General features: G+C 41.5%; 1 protein-coding gene across 1 annotated transcript in view; it reads right to left on the bottom strand.

Annotated features, from left to right (window-relative positions):
- The window catches only part of LOC149170475 (uncharacterized), a 169,995-nt gene that overhangs the window by 82,099 nt on the left and 67,509 nt on the right, over window positions 1-20,387 (bottom strand). The window lies entirely within an intron of this gene.

The following is a 20,387-nucleotide window of genomic DNA, read 5'->3' as shown; positions in this document are numbered from 1 at the left end:
TACTGATGTATAAATGCAATCTTAGGCACATTAGACAATTTGTTTGGAAAATAGTCAAAATTTGCCAAATCTCAATCACTAGCAAATTCAATGGAAAATCATTCATAGTTGTAACTATTTTATGAAATTGAATCTCTCTCATGTTGTTTGACTGAAAGTTTTCTTGTATCCTCGGTTGTTTTCATGCATATCAAGAGAAAATATTTCATGTGCTGATCAATTGTGCTAACTACACAATTTTCCCAAGTGTTGACAGCATACGATTACTAGGGACTCCCCCCCCGTAACTGGAAAGGCGGGGAGTCTAGACTCCAAATGGAGGAGTGATCAGCAGTGACCTTAAGCTATTTGCTCATAGTTATTTCTTAGGTTTTCTTGGCACAAATCTGTGAGATAACACCGCCCATCCCATGTCAAATCCTAATGGCTTAAATAACCTTAAACGAAGTACAAATTAGCATTGCTGTAAAGCCTGTACATATCTAGCTTTATCAACATTACTCATTGGTTTCCATCATGTGACTCACCCCCTAGGATATAACCAAAACATCCAAGATTTGCCTTCCTCTTATACAACTTTCTTTCTCACTCGAGACAAGTAACTCAAGCAAATCTTTAGGCCTTTTGGCAATTATCCTGGAAATAATTTTAAGGGTCGTGTTATAAGAGGAATTAATGTGAAATTTCCAAGCTCATAACCTCAAACATTTTTAGAAATGAAGCATAAAAGTTCAATTTGGGTATTTTAGCACCGTTACCCACCCAAGTGGGCAACCCCTAGGAGAAAAAATTTCTCCTATTTGATCACCCTCCCAACCAGCAGCCCTATGGACGATCCACAGATAGCTATGATTTTGAGCTCTCCACATATATCCGGTCAATGCTTTCTTCCTCACCTAGCATACTTCTTAAAGGAAGGTGGATCATTTATTACAAGGTACACTAACCATTTATGTAATCATGTGCTTTCATTTAATGTTAAGAGCATAATAATGTGAATCACAGGGTTATGTTAAACAATTGACAGTTATTGATTGTATCCTTGTCCCCACACCTTACCTAGGAGGTTATACCTTGCCCATGGTCCAGTGTGACCTTCCCTAAGGAATTTTCCTCTTCACTATTCAAGAGGGGCACAAATAGAAGGTTCTTATTGATATAGCATGCCCAAGGTAATCAAGATTCCATGCTTATCACTTTCCATCAGTCCCTTGTATTCACTGCCATTCTTTGGGTTGATGATCATCTGTCACTAGTAGCAGCACCATTTATCCTCATCTTTGAGTAAAGGCCCAAAGACTTTGCTCTTAAGAGGTTGATGCAGCTGAAGGGAAGATAAAAGCATATATAGCCACAAATGAAAGAAAATGTAAAATGCAAAAGCTGGCTACGAAAAAGATAGTGTGTGGACAAAAGCCTAGCCTGCGTTCTACCCCCCTCATTAGCCATCACCTAGTTCCTAGCATATCATACTCTATCTAAATAAAATGAACTTCTGAATGTCCCTATTGCCGCAAAATCTAGCAGGTCTGGTGAAAGAACTCACCGGGCGAGGGGCCAGACCTTATGGCAACAATGACAAAGGATTTCCACAATCACATCAGCAACCTTCCTCCTATTGTTTAGTGGGATTTTAACCATAAGGGAGGCTTCTCTATGTTGCTTATAAGGTATTATAATACTACGGCTCAACCTGACTTATTTTTGAAGGTCTAAGGGTGGATAGATGCTAGTGTTTGTAGCTCAAAGTCAAACAAGTATTTCCATGAGGGTGGCTACTTATGGAAATTGTCATTAAAAGTATTCTATGCTTTTTCCAGCAGTTCAATTTATTAATTAATTAATAAAGTGAACATTCTCTTATTAAAGTGATTTTTAATTAAGAAAGTGACTAAAGTGGGTCACTTAATAATTTAATTAAAAGAGAGCCATTGATCTAGATTCTATGGTTAGATCTCAATCGTTAAAGATTTGGTTTTTGGCTCATGTCAAAGTTATAAAAAAAAGAGAGGGCAAAGGACAAAGACACACAAAACATTCATTTCACAAGTCGCGCGAGTGAAGGAGAAAATCAGAAATCTGATTTTCAGCCATTGGTGAGGGGATTTCTACAGTATTTTAGAAAGGAGAAAACCGCCAGTCTTCAGCAAGGATAGCCAGCCAGTTAGCAGCAAGGAAATTAGAAGCCTTACAGCCCAGCAGAGCAGGTCGTACCGTCGTGCGTATGGATTATGTACCACCATACAGATTCCATACAACCATAAGGATTTGAGAGCAGACTGCCTCGATTTCTGTGCAAACTAAAATTTTCAGGTTTGTTGTTTGTTTGATTAATTCTCAAATTCATTCTTCTCTGAAAGGGAGCTCTTGTCAGTTCTAAAGAAAATTTTGAATGATGCACTGATCTAGAACGGCAGAAATATTTGTGTATTGTGTGTGATTTCTTTTCTCGTTTTCCATTGCATGCAAAAGTTAATATTACCAGCAAGTAGCTAGATATTATTTCTTTGCTTAAATAGTTGGTTTTAAGACATTTTAACATAGTATCAGAGCTCCAGCACAAAAGAAAAGCAGCTCTATAGTTTTCAGATTACTTCAACTGTCAACGAGCTTGAAAAATAAAGCTCAGGATAGCCATGTTAGTAACCAGTGTGAAAATTAAGGATCGACTTGATGGTGTTTCCAATTTCTTGCCATGGAAGGCAAGAATCTTAGTGATCTTGAAGAAACAAGGCTCGTGGGAAGTTGTATCCAACCCTCCAACTCCAACGCAAGCCTCAAGGAGCACTCAGACACCAGCAATAATAGACCTTCTTGTGCAAGCAGCATGGGAAAAGGACATAAAGGCATAGAAGGTGATCCTTGAAGCTATTAAGGATCATCTTATTCTGCATGTTGTCGGAAAATAATTCTCAAAACTAAACTTAGAGAGTGCAAAATGAACCCCTCCGGCAATGTAACCAACTACCTTATGGGGATCATACAGACCCATGACCAGCTTGTAGCTATTGGAGAAGTTGTATTGTACGCAGAGCTAGTGAATGTTACTCTAAATGGGTTCACCAAGGCTTGGGAACCATTCATCATGGGCATTTGTGCTCAAGAACATCTTCCCAATTGGGAGAGACTTTGGGTGGTTGCATCAAAGATGAGACTCATAAAGAGTCTAGGACCAGGAAGCAGGGAGGAGGAGCAACAGATGAAAACTTGGCCCTGGTTAGCATGATGCAGAAGACCAAAGGGAAATTTTCCATCAAGAAGGGTGATAGTCGGGGAGAGCTACAGCAGTGCGGGCAGAAGAGAGATATGAGCAAAGATCAAATGTTATATCCGTCGTAGAATGGCCACTTTGTTTCTCAATGTCGACAGCAAAGACAGTTAAGCGAGCTTGCTTCCAAGTTCGAGAATCAATTTTCACTTGTGTCTTGCCTTTCTACCAGCACCATTGCTAGAAGCACATAGTACTTGTACAATTGCACCTCCTGCCATATGACAGAGGCTAGAAAGATATTCAGTAGTTTTGCAAAGCACGACTCGGAGATCCATATTGAGCCTAGTCATGATGCCAAGTATACAGTGAAGGGACAAGGGACAATTCAATTCCAATTTGAGTCAGAAGGGTCCTTTGATGCGCAAGAGTTACTCTATGTACCTGTTACCCACCAAAAGTGGGTGACCCCTAGGAGAATGCTTTTCTCCTATTCATATCTTCAAATCGATTGCCAGCAGCCCCTGATATGCCATTCATATCTCTGCCACTTGCATCAGTCATACATTCCTCGCCCATCTGTCAAGAGCGCATGTTGGAAGGTGTGCTTCTGATCACAAGGTGCTTTATTCATTTTGTAATCGAGTGCTTTGCTTGTCTATATTTAGGCATTTTGACATGGATTATGGGGTAACTTGGAAGAAAGAAGGGTCTTGGTCGTAGTCTTGTTCCCTCATCTTAAATGGGGGGTTAATTTTCAATCCTAGTCTAGTGGGACCTCCCCTAATGGCCCATGGCTTCAGGAAGGGGAACCACTTGGGAAACCATGATTGAGATGACATAACCCCATCTCTCCCTATTCCATACTTACCACTTACCATCTTACATTATAAGCCCCTATTCCACCCCCCTTCTTCGGGTCAACTGATCATTGGTTCTTTGGGATTTGGCGCCCACACATCCACATACCTAGGTAGGGCCTAGAAATGCACCCTGGGAGGTTGGCATAGCTAAAGGAAAAAGAAAGAGCATATGATGGCCATAAGAAAAACAAAATCAAACTCAAAATGCAAAAGATGGGCAGGACATACAAATTGGAACGTGGGCAAAAGCCAAGCTTGAGCTCTACTTCAATCATGAGGCCATCACACGGTTCCTGAGCCAATGTTGCCCTATCTCATAGAAGACAAGAGACCCTTGCATGTCCCAACCCCTGATGAGTGATGAACTGCCCCATCCTAAAAGGGGTAATAATTGTTATACATCACACAAAACAAGCTCTCATTCCTCAAGCTACGAGCAGTAATACAAGTTAAAATCAAGAAAAAGTAAAAGGCAATATAGAGGGGTGGAAAAAAAAAGGTCAAGGCAACTCATCCATCCACGATTGCTCCCTGCTCACATCTATACACCCAGGATGAGCTATTCCATGATCCATCATAGTGAGTCCCTTTGACCATGACACTTGGCATGAAGTCCTTTTCCCTTCATTCCATCGTATTCACATGGCATCTATTGATTAAAGGGTAAACTAAGGACAAGTCTCTCCCCCTTGGGGGTTGAGAATACCTAATAAGCTCATCTACTAACCACTTCTACCTAGGGAGGTAACACCATTACGTGACTAAGCCAAAATTTTGGTAAAAAAGCCTTATATGAAATGTTAATTTGCCCGTTTCTTTCAAGCTTGGTTCACTTAGATGCAATAATGATTAACATACATGATGGTGAAAGTTGCAACAATGGATATTGTGTGTAATTGGCAGGCAATTCCATCTATAGGTGTAGGAAACTTAACTGCGGTCCAAGTCCTCCAAAGGGACATATTGACGCCCATAGATGATGCATTGAGAGCCATGGAACTCCGAAGAGTTGTAGAGCATAATTTGTAGCCATGGGAACCTTCAGCACCCACGTTCGTGCATTTTCTATTATTCATGGGATGATGCACCTGGACCAGTTTGGCCCCAGCCAGCGTAGCAGTGATCACATGGTTTGGTAATTGATCTAGGGTCTAAATGAAGTTTGTCTCATGCCTTGAGACATGGGAGGGTTGGCATCATCTTCAGTGCCCTCAACATTAAAATTGGGCTTATTAATCACTTGGAGACCGATGAGACCCAGTTTTGTGCCCCAAACCCATATTTGGGGGCTACAGGATAATTTTCAGAGAGATAAAGGGGCCAACCCCTAGACCTTGATTTTAGGAGATATTTACACTTATTATGGCACCAGAGGAGCTCAACGCAAGACCTAAATGGCCCTATGGCAACATGATGTCAGCATTTCAGCCCTCTTGTTGGAAGATTTATTATGTTTTACATTAGCTACAAGGTCAGCTTGTGACTTTGATTAGTTCTTGCCCATTATTTTATGATTAGAGTGGCTTGTAGGCTAAAATAGGCTTTTATTTGTCACAAATATATTAAAGATCCATTCATTGTGATCTCTTACCATCATCACACTTGGAATTTCAGATCTCTTGAGCAATTCGCAATTTTTTTTGTGGAGAATTTGGAGTACTCTTAATGCACTTTGACATTTCGAGTTGATTTATCTATCTTTGGAGCTATTCATTGGATGAATGGAATGGATTCTTTGCATATTATCTTGTAAGTGTAACTAGATGTTGAAAATTTATCTCTTACATGTCTAACGTATGGACTTTTGTTAATTCTAGTAATTGCAATTGTGCCCTAATTTGTTGAATATTTATTGAATGTTAATCTAGATGATCTATTGCATTCATTACTCATAGATAATGTGTAAATGAATGTCCTTAGTGGTGAACTCTTTGGTAGCTCTCCCATGAAAAATCCATCTTCCATTGCATAGGTAATTGTTGGAATTTTGCTTGCTAGGGCATCAAAATTTTGGCCTCCTTAGAAGCTCTTTGGCTGATCTAACACATTGAGGACTCCATACTCCCAAGGAACAAGGGATTGGTCCATTTGGTTGGTGATCATATCCCAACTTTATCCATTTTCTTCTTCTCTTAATTTTGGTCATTTAAAGGCTAGGGTAGATAACTAGGGCTTAGTAAGATTTTTAATGGAATAAGTATTTTGGTGGTTGAAGAGCTTAAACATCAAGAGTATAGGGTTTGCCACAAAACCTATCATTTTGGTGGTCATCCACTCCAATTTCATCCATATATTCTCTTGCCCTAGATATTTGACCTAAGAGGAAAACCCTAGTTTTTCATCTCTCGACTTAAGGACTTCTTTGAAGGTTTCATGAACTTTGACTTAGTAAATTCCCATCATTGGGAACCTTTTCTTTTGACCTTGACCCTTGGATGCGACAACACTTGCTCAAAGAATTAAACCCTAGGTATCGTGTCTCATCAAATAGGTCTCTCTAAGGAAAGCATATTGCCTCCTCCTGGAGCTTTGGCTCCTAAATTAAGTCTTTCCATTGTTGACCTCGTGTCATCCCATACCTTAACACTTGTAATCTTACCATAGGTGACATCCATCATACACAGAGACTCCTCCCATCCGTGAGAATCCGTAAACAGCTAGGGGTTTTGGCTGGTGACAGTGGGCCAGTACCCCATTGTTGCTTCGTGGTCTAGTTTATACCTCATAGAGTTTCCCTCTTCAAGGCCTACTCGATTTTGTGGCAATAGTTTTGGTTTCGTTGCTGGGACACGAAGTGTGTGTCTTGTTCCCATACGACATTGGCAACTCCATTGGAAGAATGAAGCCCTTGTTCTTCATTAAGCTTCATATCCAATGATTGTAGGGTGAAGCAAGCATCTTAAAATTCACCTGGTGACTCCCGTTTAATTGTCATGCAAAGATCCAAGGCAATTGCACGAGGTTAATATTGATGTGTTTTTGCATATTGAAGAAGGAATATGGGATATTGGTCATCGTTTTGGCAATGATCCGATATATGACACTAATGATGATCTTGTCTCTTTTTCATCCCCTTCATCAGATTAGTCCCTACATGTCCTTGAGGACACCCATGAGAATGATATGCCTGAGGTTGTTCTTCATCAAAAGTTCATGAGCTTAATTATGGAAATCTCCATTCTTTGGTTGGAAGAGAATATCCAATGGCTCAAGTTGGATCCCTTTTCCTCATCCATGATTCTTTTTCATAATGCATGGTCCCCTTATTTTCCCACCTCCCACCCTTGCCATGCATCTGGCCAATCTTGCAAAGGAAGATGTGATATTTTGCTACCTTGTTTCACTAAGGCTCATATGGATGGGAAGTGTTGTTATATTGATCTAATAATATGTTAGTTACATTGAGTGTATGATTACACTTAACTCATGTATTAGATGTTAGAAATGCATGGTAGTGTAGGTGCATTACATATTCCTTTTGCATCGGTGATATCATCATCTCATGTTCTCATGCTAGATTAGATTGCATGTAGATAAGATTTGCACTTAGCTTAGATTTACTTTTCTGTATGGATTATTTCTTTATGAAAAACTTGGGCAATACCCTATGCGAAGTACACATGCTCGCAAATAATTTTATTGTAATATGCAAGTTACAGGTCTACAGTTACAGGAGATTGTTGGAGTTCTACCGAACTCCCCATTCGAGTATATGGATCATGCGCTCTATGGTGGGGTCATGTCCCCTAGGAGAATTCTTTTCCCCTGTTCATCTCCTCCAGCTGACAGCCAACAGCCCCTCACAGCCACCTTGTAGCAAAAGTTATGTGCCATTCATATCTCTGCCACCTGCATTAGTCATACATTCCTTTGCCCATTTGTCAAGAGCACATGTTGGAAGGTGGTCTTCTGATCAAAAGGTGCTTTATTCATTTTGTAATCGGGTGCTTTGCTTGTTTGTATTTGGGCATTTTGACATGGATTATGAGGTAACTTGGAAGAAAGAAGGGTCATGGTCGTAGTCTTGTTCCCTCACCTTAAATGGGGACTTAATTTTCAATCCTAGTCCAGTGGAACCTCCCCTATGGCCCATGGCTTCAAGAATGGGCACTACTTGGGAAACCATGATTGAGATAGTGTAGCCCCATCTCTCCATTTTCCATACTTTCCAAGCTATACATTATGAGCCCCTATTCCACCTCCCTTCTTCAGGTCAACTGACCATGGCTTTTGTGGGATTTGACACCCACACATCCTCATACCTGGGTAGGGCCTGGAAATGCACCCTAGGAGGTTGATGCATCTAAAAGAAAAAGAAAGAGCATATGATGGCCACAAGAAAAACAAATGAAAAATCAAAATGCAAAAGATGGTAAGGACTCACAAAATATGGTAGGACTCAAAGATGGGGCAAAAACCAAGCATGGGCTCGATCTCTATCATGTGGCCATCACCCGGTTCTTGGGAAAATGTTGCCCTATCTCATAAAAGAAGGGGAACCCTTGCATGTCCAAAACCCTTGTGGGCGAAGAACTACCCCATCCTAAAAGGGGTAATAATTTCTATATAGGAAAATTTGGGCACATCAACCCCAGCTTCTAGATCAATGATATTAGGGTCCATCAACCCCTAATTCAGTTGTTTTCATTCCCTAATGAAGTTAACCTACATCATGCTTGCCTCCCAAGAGTTTCATGACACCATTCATCCAAAAAATGTCCCTAAGGAGATCATCGCAGGTGGCCTTCTATCTGGCTGCAATGAATGGCAGGCACTACACTGTCTGGGTGCTATGCATAGCACCTGGCCTTTGTATCACCTGCGATGAGCGAGATCCATCGAATTTTTCAAATGAATCCATTGGATTCCTCATCCAATGGATGCTTCTGGAAGTTTCTAGAAGGATTGGGCTCACTTTTGGATGAGGAAGGAGATGAATGAACCTTAATCCATTATCCCTTCCTCCATGGAACCACTTCCCAAATATGGCAAAGCATTCATGAGGGCCATTAATGGCTTAACCTCCTCCATTCAGCTATAAAATGACCAAGCATTCAAGGCTGGTCTAAGGTTGAGACTTCTTAAGCTAAGGAAATGCTGCTTGGATGAGATTAGTAGAGAGAGTAATGTTATCATGTCAAATTGTTGTTTCATGAGGAGAGAAGGGTTTGAATCTGGAAGGATGACACTGAATCGGACATGCATCTACATGGGTTGTAATCTTTCCTTCTATGAATAAAGAGTTCTATGCTTTTTCCATCTCATGTGTTATGTGATGTATATTGTACTTTCGATTCTATAATATGTTTAGTTAACAAATCGATATGTATGCTTTGATGGTTTTCTGTCTCGGCTTGTGTGCAGGTACCTTTCAAGCGAGTTAAGTACGGAAGGGAGTGGCGAAAGCAGTCAAAGGGAAGAGGGATCGAGCGAGAGATACAGGCTGGTACTTTCGCTCCTCTTTCTTTTAACTGTTAGCTATAGGAAAAGCAATGGAATTACTTTAATTGTTGTTCTAGACTTGCTACTAGGTCTAGGGGTTAGTCGTTCGAAAAGACACAAAATTTGCTCGTAACAATCCTACTTAGGCACTAGTGATGATCCAGATTTAAACAAGAACACAATAAATTACAGAAATAACCATAAACACAGAGATGCAGCGGAAATAATACTTCATTTCATTACTGTAAAATACTGAAATGTACTTACAAACAGAAATGGAATTAAACCAGCTAGGGCGATGGTAGCTTATCTCTAAGAAGAGATGTGGCCGCTACATGCCTCTGAACTGTGTTACAATGAGGTTCGAAGGCCTATTTATTGTTGAGAAACAATGGAAAACCCTTAACATCCCAAAACCTAACCCTAGAAGATGAAACACCAAATTGTGGGCCCCGTTTGGGTAAATTGGTACATCAATTTCCCGAGGTCGTAACTTTGGCATACGATCTTCGTTTGACGCGTACAATAGCTCATTAGAAAGATCTATCTGAGCACTACAACTTTGGAAAGGGCAACATCGGTCCATGGACCCAGATTTCCCAAAAAAACGTCATTTAGGGCCTCAAAAACGGCTTCGAAAGTTCAGGACCCGAAAAAACTACTAAAAATAGTAAATTGTGCTACAATTAAGGAAACTGAAAAAGTTGAAAGAGACAGTTGTGGGGGTCCAGATGGGATAGGTGGGTGGCCACCAACATCCACATGGATCATTCCTCCCCCCTTAGGAAGCAATGGTCCCCGTTGCGTTGAGTTCCTCCCTGAGATGAGGAAGCTTCTGCTGAGCTGGGTCTCTAGTGAGTTGTTCTGCAATCTCTGATGTGTCCAGAAATGGTGGGAAGCATGGTCGACGATGGTCCACATTAAACACTCGGTGCAAGCGAAGGAATGGAGGAATGTTGTGCTCGAAAGAATTGTTTTCCATAGCCTTGTTAATGCTGTAAGAAACATGTCGGAGTGGTCGGAGCTTCTAATGGGCTCTTGTAAGGTGTTCTTTCTGCAGATGTAACCAGACTTTATTGCCCACCTAAGGCTTGTGTGATACCCCTGTAGGTGAGGAGAAGTTGTTCATGTGTTCTTTCATGAACGTATCCCTTTGTTGCTGCTAATGAGTGGAGGAACCCTTCGCAGGGGTCATGGATGTGGTGACGATCTTCCCCTTACTTTGGGAGCGAACCAGACAGATGAATTTCCTAGTCTGGGAGACGAGCTTGCTACCTTTCTTAGCAGTGATCAAAGAGGTGGCGATAGGTGGGGCTACCTCCGGTATCTTGTATAATGAATCATCCAGCACAATAATGATAGCGCGAGGCCTTGACTCATACACAGCATGTCGCCTTTACAAGTATGGCTAGCCTAATAGTACATCACAAACATCCAAAGGTGTAACATCACACAATACCTCGTCTGTGAAGGGCTTGATGTTGTAGGGAAGGCGCCACTGCTGGCGGACTTTGAGATCTCGTCCTTCATGAAGCCACCCAATACTGTATGGTTGCGGGTATGGTGTAGTCGGTAGGCCTAACCGCTTCACGACCTCTGTTGAAATGAGGTTCTTTTGGCTGCCACAGTCGACAATGAATTGCAGTGGCAAACCCTTCACCCACATCTAAGAGTGGAAAAGACGCTCCCCCTCCTCTGGATCTTCGGGTTCATTCTTCTGGATCTTGGCGATGGCAACAGTGGTGCTGGGCTCCGCATCAATGATTTGCTTCCCTTTGCCATTCCCCTTGTCCGGTTTTGGCTCAGGGTCGGAACATGCATCTGATTCAGAAGCCTTCAATTCGGCCACTAGCGACTGCTTGGTCCGACACTCACTTGTGTTATGAGTGGGACTATTGTGGAACTCACACCACTTTCCTGTGTCCTTCTTCGGCTTCGTGGTGTTGTTCTTTTCTTGCGGCTTCGACGGGTTGTCTTGGGTCACCCCGCCTTGGCTTTGTCCTTTGGGCTTCGGATTTGCACATCCAAAGTCTCGCTTCTTCTGTTTGAACTTTTGCTCGATTTTGACAACGTATCGGTACGTCGTGCTGAGCGAGGAGATGTTCAAGAACTCCATCTCTTCCTGGATGTATCTGTGTAGGCAGCCGCGGTATTTGAGTACCAAATGTAGATCAGAATCTTTGATACCCAACTATGTGCGAAGGGTATGAAAAATGTTTGTGAACTCTGGCACATCTTGGTCCCTTCCCTGCCGCAGCGTGGTCCACTTTATGTATTTGTCCTCATAGCTTTTGACAGGGTAGTACTGCTCCTTGATGGCATCCCGAAATGAATCCCAAGTGGGTGCGGCTAAAAATAGTGAACCCGTACTTTCATTCTTCTGCTCACAGTAGGTTTCCCACCAGTCCTTGACGTGGGGGGCTGCTTTGAGAAGAGTGAAAACAATCTTTTCCCGACTCGAAAATTCATGAACAGAAAAATACCCATCTAGCAGATTTAACCATTTATCTACGACATCTACGTCTATCTGACCCTCGAATATGGGGATTTCAAAATTAACTTGTACCTTAAATGGTGTGGCGTGGCGTTTCCAGAGTAGCTGTTGGAAGCCAATGCGTCGCCTCTGGGTAGCCGCTGAAGGATCTCGGCAACATTGTCCATCATCGCGTTCCTTTGTCGCTCGAAGGCTTCTTCGAGCAAGATTTTGATAGGATCTCCTGCCCCCTCGTCTTTCTTCTCATCCACCATGGGAGGCCGTCGGGATTTGCGAGGCTGGTCTTGCAAAGGTTCAACCAGTTCAAGCCCTAACTCCTTGTATCCCGACCTCGTTGGGGACATGCAAAGAAAAACAGAGAAAAAGTAGACCACTCTAATACCACTGATCCGGATTTAAACAGGAATGCAATAAATTACAGAGATAACCATAAACACAGAGATGCAGCGGAAATAATACTTCATTTCATTACTGTAAAATACTGAAATATGCTTACAAACAGACATGGAAATAAACCACCTAAGGCAATGGTAGCTTATCTCTGAGAAGAGATGTGGCGGCTACATGCCTCTGAACTGTGTTACAATGAGGCTCGAAGGCCTATTTACTGTTGAGAAACAATGGAAAACCCTTAACATCCCAAAATCTAACCCTAGAAGAAGAAACGCCAAATTGTGGGCCCCGTTTGGGTAAATTGGTACATCAATTTCCCGGGGTCGTAACTTTGGCATATGATCTTCGTTTGATGCGTACAATAGCTCATTAGAAAGATCTATCTTAGCACTACAACTTTGGAAAGGGCAACATCGGTCCATGGACCCATGTTGCCCCCAGATTTCCTAAAAAACGTCGTTTAGGGCCTCAAAACGGCTCCGGAAGTTCAAAACCCGAAAAAACTGCGAAAAATAGTAGATTGTGCTACAATTAAGGAAGCTGAAAAAGCTGAAAGAGACAGTTGTGGGGGTCCAGATGGGATAGGTGGGTGGCCACCAACATCCACCTGGATCAAGTGAACACCAGGGAGAGCATGTGTGAGAATTGGCACAAGAGGATGGGGCATCTCCATCACAGAGCTCTACCATTACTAAGACAAATGGTGATTGGGTTTCCATCCTTCAGCCTAGACTAGCTAGGGGTGTGCAAAGGGTTGAAGCTAGAAATAGCTTTGGAAGGTCTTCTGCATAGGTTTGGTGTCTTAGCATGTAGGAGATGATTTATTCCCTCTTTCGGTGCTTGCTAGGTGGAGAAAGTGATTTATGTCTTCTTTCCTAGGTCTAACTTAGGAAACATACAATAATTATAGTCAAGTAATTATTTTAGACTATTAAGTCATTTTCTAAGGATAAATTATTTAATTATTTAAGTGACTTAGGAATAATCTCAATCGTTGATCTCCAAGATGTTTAGAAGGGAGATTAGGTTTAGGTATTTGGACTTAATGAAGATTGTAAGTGAATCCTAGCAAATTGGTGAAGACGCACAAGAACTCGAGAGAGCAAGTCATCACAGAAAGTGATTTTCTCTAGTGTGAGTGGCTCAGTGGACTAAAGCGCAGAGGAGAAGAACTAGAGAATTGAGGGAAAATCCAAGAGATCGAGTTGAAGAGATTGCAGGGCCAAATTTCTGGGGGAAGGTTGATTTGATTTGGAAAAAAATCAAATTGCTAGGAGTCGATTTTTCTTAAGGCACAATGATAGAACGTAGGGAGGGCGCAAGTCGATTTTCCAACTAATTGAAGGAGCCAAATTTATATAGGCCAATTTGTTCCAAAGGTTGATTTCTAGGTGGCCGAAATCCTTGTATCGAATACATCCTGTGGGGCCGAGTTACAAATTCCAGTTATTGTACTTTTCCTTGTATCTTTGTGGGTCGAAAACCCAAATTTTCTAGATTAATAGATGGTGGAGAATTGTTCTTGTATCTTTGTGGGTCGAAAACCCAAATTTTCTAGATTAATAGATGGTGGAGAATTGTTGTGGGTGAATTATTTTTTGCAATGTGTGATTGATCTCTCTAAATTAAATTTCGTTACATGTATTCAATTCTAGAAAGTTAAAAATTTAAAATACCAATAATTTTATTTTTTAGTAATTCAATATTTATTTGGCTAAATAAATAAAATGTTGGAGATAAATAAATTGTTGTGAGAAAATAAATATGACCAGTATCTAGAAATTTTAACATGGTATCAGAGCTATCTAGAAGACACTGAGATAGAGATCAGAGGTCACGAGTATTTGCAACCACAAGCTTCCTTTTTACTACAGCAAAAATTTTCTCTTGAAATTTTGTAACAGGGTTTTGTGGTTGTGGTTGATTTGTGAAGATGGAATCTTTGAGCAATCTGCGATATGAAGACAGGTTGAATGGGGCTACTAATTTCAGTCCCTAGGAGGAGAAAATGACCATGATTCTAAGATAAATGGTCTGTGGATTCTCGTAAACAGAGACATTCATGTTCCTTCATATTCAAACCTTGCAGTGGAGCACAATCTTAAAGATATGAAAGCAAGGTGTATAATTTTGGATGTTGTGAGGGGTTAGATAATTCCTCACATATCAAGGAAGGACATTGGACGTCAGATGTGGGTAGCTCTTGTTAATTTGGCAGCTCAAGGACAAATTCTCTCCTTTGGATAGCCTTCCTCATCCATAGAAGTCCCTCTTTTCCCTTGGAAGAATTTAATTTGGTCAAGGAAAAATATATTTTTGAATGGAAAACCCACAAGTACACAAAAGTACATGTCGGCCTAAAATCTAAATTTGGTCTCCAAAACCACATATAAATACACTGGACATCAAATGTGGGTAGCTCTTGTTAATTTGGTAGCTCAGGGACAAATTCCCTCCTTTGGACCCTTCCTTATCTAGAGAAGCCCCTCATTACCCTTGGAAAATTTTAATTTGGTCAAGAAAAAATATAATTTTTATTTGGAAAACCCACAAGTACACAAAAGTACAGGTCGGCCTAAAGTCTAAATTGGGTCTCCAAAACCACATATAAATATTAAATAAACATCAAGGTCACCTCATTTGGACATCATCGTCACACATCTCTTCTTCTCTCTCCTCTCTTGATTGGTTCATACAGGTCTGCAATTTGGGAATCCGAGCTCACACATGCGAAGGGAAGGAATCTAATTCTGATTTTTGCATTGATTTTTCTGCTTGGACAGTTTGACCAATCGTTGACCAGTTTTTACTTGGCATCTTGACTTGGTTTGACTTGCAAAAATCCGATTTTTGGAGGCAAAATTTCTTGGTGAAGGAACCGAACTTTTTTGGGCAGGTCTGTTGACTGAAGTTTGACCGCAGAATTCTGAAGTTTGACGACAGGGTTTCTCTCTCCTTTGACCAAGCCTTTTGCGACTGTTTTGATAAGGTTTGACCAGCAAGGAAGGCAGAATTGTTTGACTGTTGACTGAGCTCTTTTGGAGGAAGATTGACCGTTGACTTGTGGACTAGATAGGGCATCATTTGCTGCTGTTGACTTTGACAAAAATTGCAGATTTTACTTGTTGACCAGATTCGACTTTGAGGCTCATATTGACTTTAACTCTTTTGTTGATGAAATTATAACATTTGTATTTCTCTGCTGAACATTTGATGACAATCTAATAGAAGAAGAATTCAAAACGGTTTTTCCCCTTGTGTTTTTCCTTGGTCTTTGACCAAATCTTGTGTCTCTTGTTCTTCTATTATGTATTTGATTTACTGTTCTATCTACAATTGCTCATTGTCATTGGAAGACTAAATTTATTTAAAAGTGATTACTAGTTGAAGAAAGAATTGGGCTGAGTGATTGTGCTAGCATACAACATTGGAAAATTAACAGCGTTGACCAATCTTTACCAGAGTTCAAACGAAAACAGGAAAATGGTGTTGCAGAAAAAATTAAACAACACCAGAACAAACAGATCTGAGACCGTGACATCTTACCTCGCGAGGATCCAGCGAGCTCGTGATGAGCTTGTAGTTGTTGGGGAAAATGTGAGTGATTCGGAGTTAGTAAAAGTTGCTTTGCTAGGTTGCGTTATGCATTGGACCACTTTTGTGGATGGGATCCATGCTAGGCAACAGGTTCCTGATTCGAGCCAGTTGTGGGATGACTTCAACCAAAAAGAGACCTGGGAGAACTCATTGACTCGAGGACAGCGAAAGGCTACAAAGGAGAAAGATGAGCTTACTCTTGCTGCACAAACGAAAAAGGGCAAAGCGAAGGCCAAGCAAAACCAGAGTGGAGGAGAATATTCACAGACAAAATGGAGAAGTACATGAGCAAAGTCAAGTGCTTTGCTTGTCACAAGTTCGGGCATTTTGTCAGTTAGTGTCTAAACAAGAAGGCAAAGGGAAACACAGCTATAGTAGCCACTGTGCAAATGGAAGAGATGGTTGAAAAGTTTGAGAAAAACATTGCCTTGGTGTTTTGACTTTCTGGAACCGTCACAAGAGGTGTCTCGTTCGTCGATAGTGGAACATCTCGTCACATGAGAGGATCTTGATACGTATCCACCAACATGACTAAGGGGCCTAGGGATGTACATGTGGAGCTTGGTGATAAGGCCAAGTATGCAGTATAAGGCACTAGTAGTACTGAGTTTCAAATGGACACAGGTGGTATCATGGAGGTGAACGAAGTGTTGTACATACAAAGTTTGGAGAAAAATGTCCTTTCAATTTTGGCCATAGAAGATAGGACTAGAAGTCAGCTTTATGGGAGGTGAAGCGGTTGTTGGGCCAAAAGGAACTAATCTCAACAAGAAGCGAGTGATTAGGAGAAGGGAGAGGGATCTCTATCTGTTGAGAGGACAGCTAGTGAAGGCTCTCATACATGAGAGTGACAGCCAAAGTGAGATATGGCATAGGAGGATTGGAAACCTACACTATAGAGTCCTCCGGATGTTGCAAAGGCTAGTAACTGGTTTTCCAAAGGTCAGGGTGGAGTAGGATGGATTGTGTAAAGGGTGTGTGCTTGGCAAGAAGGACAAAGTTGTGTATCCTCATAGCGAGACCAGGCCTAAGGGAGCGTTAGACTTGGTGCACTCAGATATTTGTGGTCCTACATTTGTGGCATCGATTACAAGGTCTTCATACTTTGCGACATTCATAGATGATTTTCCCAGAAGAACTTGGATATACTTCCTACAGACCAAGGAAGAGGTCTCCAATCGCTTTCAGGAGTTCAAAGCTCTTGTGGACAACCAGACTAGGAAGAAGATTAAGGTGTTGAGATTTGATAATTGGGGGCGAGTACACCTCTAACAAGTTCCAAGATTTTTGTAGGGAAGTAGGGATTAAGGAGCTCATAGTACCTTACAACCCTCAGCAGAATGGGGTTGTCGAGAGGAAGAACAAGACCATAATGGAGGCAGTGAGGGAAATGATCTATGATCAGGAATTTCCTATGTTTTTGTGGGAAAAGGCCTGCAATATAGTTGTGTATGTGCAGAATAGGAGTCCTCATCAGATATTGGAGGACGCCACTTTGAAGGAGTTGTTAAGGGGAGTGAAACCAGATGTGAGCCACTTACGCATCTTCGGGAGTCTAGTTTATGTCCATGTTCCCATGGAGAAGAGTATTACGCTGGAGCCCTTGTCAAAAAGCGACGTATTTTTGGGCTACAATGAGGACTTAAAGGCCTACTGAGTCTACATTCCAGGACAGACGAAGGTGATCTTGAGTCGAGATGTCATAATTGATTAGGGCAGGACCTTTAGGAGATCTCATGAGAAAGAGCCAGCAATGGTAGAGGATCAGGAGCAAGAAGCTCCTAAGGCTGAACAAGGACCAGCAGCGACAATAGTAGGGACACAGTCAGTAGATTTGCAGAAGAAGCTAGATATTCCTTTGAGCTCTAGGAGGCCGAGATGGGCCGCGCAAACCTTGAGAGATGTTGGGGAGCATGTGGAGGCTCCTAGCAGCACATTCATCCAAAGCAGCCACCAACTAGACTTACCAATTATATCACATTGAAGACCAACTTCAGTGAGTCCAGGCCTTCCACCTTTGAGGAGGCCATAGATGTGCAGGTCTGGAGGGATGCCATGGTGGACGAGTATAGCTTCATCATAAGCAATGATGTATAGGACATAGTGTCGAGACCGGAGGGAAAGTCTATGGTCACTTCTTGATGGGTCTATAAGATTAAGCATGCAACTGATGGCAGTGTTGAGAAGTACAAAGCGAGGTTTGTGGCAAGAGAATTATCCCATAGGGAGGGAGTGGATTACGAGGAGAAATTTGCACCTATCACCAGATATGCATCCGTTAGAGTACTTATGTCCATTGCTTCGGATATGAGGTAGAGGATACATCACATGGATGTGAAGATTGCTTTCCTCAATGAGGTGATTGAGGAAGAGGTGTATATTGAGCAGTGTTAGGGCCTTGAGGTGCATGGGAGAGATCCCCATGTATGTAGGTTGAACTGTTGAAGAAATCCCTTTATGGGTTGAAGCAGGCTCCATGCGCATGGTATGTCAGGATCGATGGATGTCTTCTTGGTTTGGGCTTCACCAAGAGTGAGGCAGATCCCAACTTGTACTATGTACTAGTTGAGGGTGAGTCGCTCATCTTGGAACCGTATGTGGACAATATTTTCTTGACAGGATCAAAGAAGCTCATAGAGATGTGCAAGGAGGATCTTGCTTCGGAGTTCGAGATGAAGGACATCAACTTTATGCACAGCTTTTTAGGATTGGAGGTGTGGCAGCAGCCAAGAGAGAATTTCCTTGGACAAGGCAAGTATGCAGTTGAGATATTAAGGAGGTTCAAGATGGAGGATTGCAAGCCTATGTCTACACCAATGATCACTAACTTGAAGAAGCTAAGTGCTTTTAAAGGCAAGTTGGTGGATCCCACATTCTACACAAAATTAATAGGTTCTTTGATGTATTTGGTCAACACTAGGTCGGATGATGTATCAATCAACAGCCAGGATTCGCGCCCTCTTTCTGGAAGGCGACTGTTGATTGATTCGGCTAATTTATTTTTTGTGGATAATGTAGCTAATGGTTGTAAGGCTTCTTTTTCCTCGTCTAGCAATAGGGTTGTTAATCTTTCCAAATTCTCTTTTGATCCTCATGTTTTCAGTCTTTTGGAGAAGGGTTTAAACTTTGCGGTTGCTCCAAGGAGAATCCTCGTTCATGATATTATTTGTGACATTGAATTCGGGATAAGGGATTTACCGGAGGCCTCTAAAGATATTATTAGGCAAGATTGCGCGGTTATCTTAAGAAAGGCTAAACCCCCTAAGAACAACCTTAACAATCTTGAGTTCGAAGCTCTCAAAGCCTTGAACAATAACAAGGACATAATTGTTCTAAAAGCTGACAAAGGAGGTGCAGTTGTTATTCTTAATAGGGAGGATTACCGAAATAAGATGTTAGATCACCTTTGTAATAGCGGGAGCTACAGAAAGCTTGCTAAGAATCCCTTAAAAAAGATTTCTAAAACAGTTGCGCTAACCATAAAATCTAGTAGCACTGTTAGCTCCCTGAGTAAGAAACTTATTGAGAGCAACCCTCTCACTCCTAGGATTTATGGTCTTCCTAAGATCCATAAGGAAGGGGCACCCCTTCGCCCCATAGTCAACACTATAGGAGGGCCGACTTATCTTCTTGCTAAATATCTTGCTAACAGGCTCAAGCCTCTTGTTGGTCGGACTGAATCCTTTGTTAAAGATTCATCCTCCTTTGTTGATGAGTTAAAGGATATCAGAATTGATCCAAAAGACATGCTGGTTAGTTTCGATGTGGTCTCATTATTCACGAATATCCTGATTAATGAGGCCATTGATGTTATTAATCGTATTACAGATCCTGATACTGCTTTTTTAGTTAAAATTTGCCTCACCTCTACTTTCTTTAGTTTTGAAGGTGAATTTTATGAACAAACCTGTGGTGTTGCCATGGGTTCTCCCCTTTCCCCCGTTGTTGCCAATCTCTTTATGGAGTTCTTTGAATCTAAGGCCTTGTCATCAGCTCTTTTCCAACCTAAGCTGTGGAAAAGGTTTGTGGATGACACTTGTGTCGTCTGGTCTCATGGGAAAGAGAAGTTGGAGTTGTTTTACCAACATCTTAATAATCAATCGAATTCCATAAAGTTCACCATGGAAGTTGAGGTTGATGGCAGCCTGCCTTTCCTTGACGTTCTCATTTCAAAAAAGGATGACGGTTCTTTCTCTCATCAAGTTTTTCGGAAGAAAACTCACACAGAGCAATATCTTCATGCTAATTCCCATCATTTCCCTACTCAAAAACTAGGTGTTTTCAACACCTTAGCCACTCGGGCACTGAGAGTTTCTGATGAATATCACCTTGGTGATGAAAAGGCTCACCTCCTTAAGGTCTTTATTAAGAATAGTTATAGTAAGTCCCA

The sequence above is a fragment of the Pinus tabuliformis genome, chromosome 4_2 (assembly GCF_031772625.1).
Source record: "Pinus tabuliformis cultivar Carrire ecotype Pingquan chromosome 4_2, CPIR1, whole genome shotgun sequence".
NCBI lineage: Eukaryota > Viridiplantae > Streptophyta > Pinopsida > Pinales > Pinaceae > Pinus > Pinus tabuliformis.
This window is presented reverse-complemented; position numbering and strand designations above follow the sequence as displayed.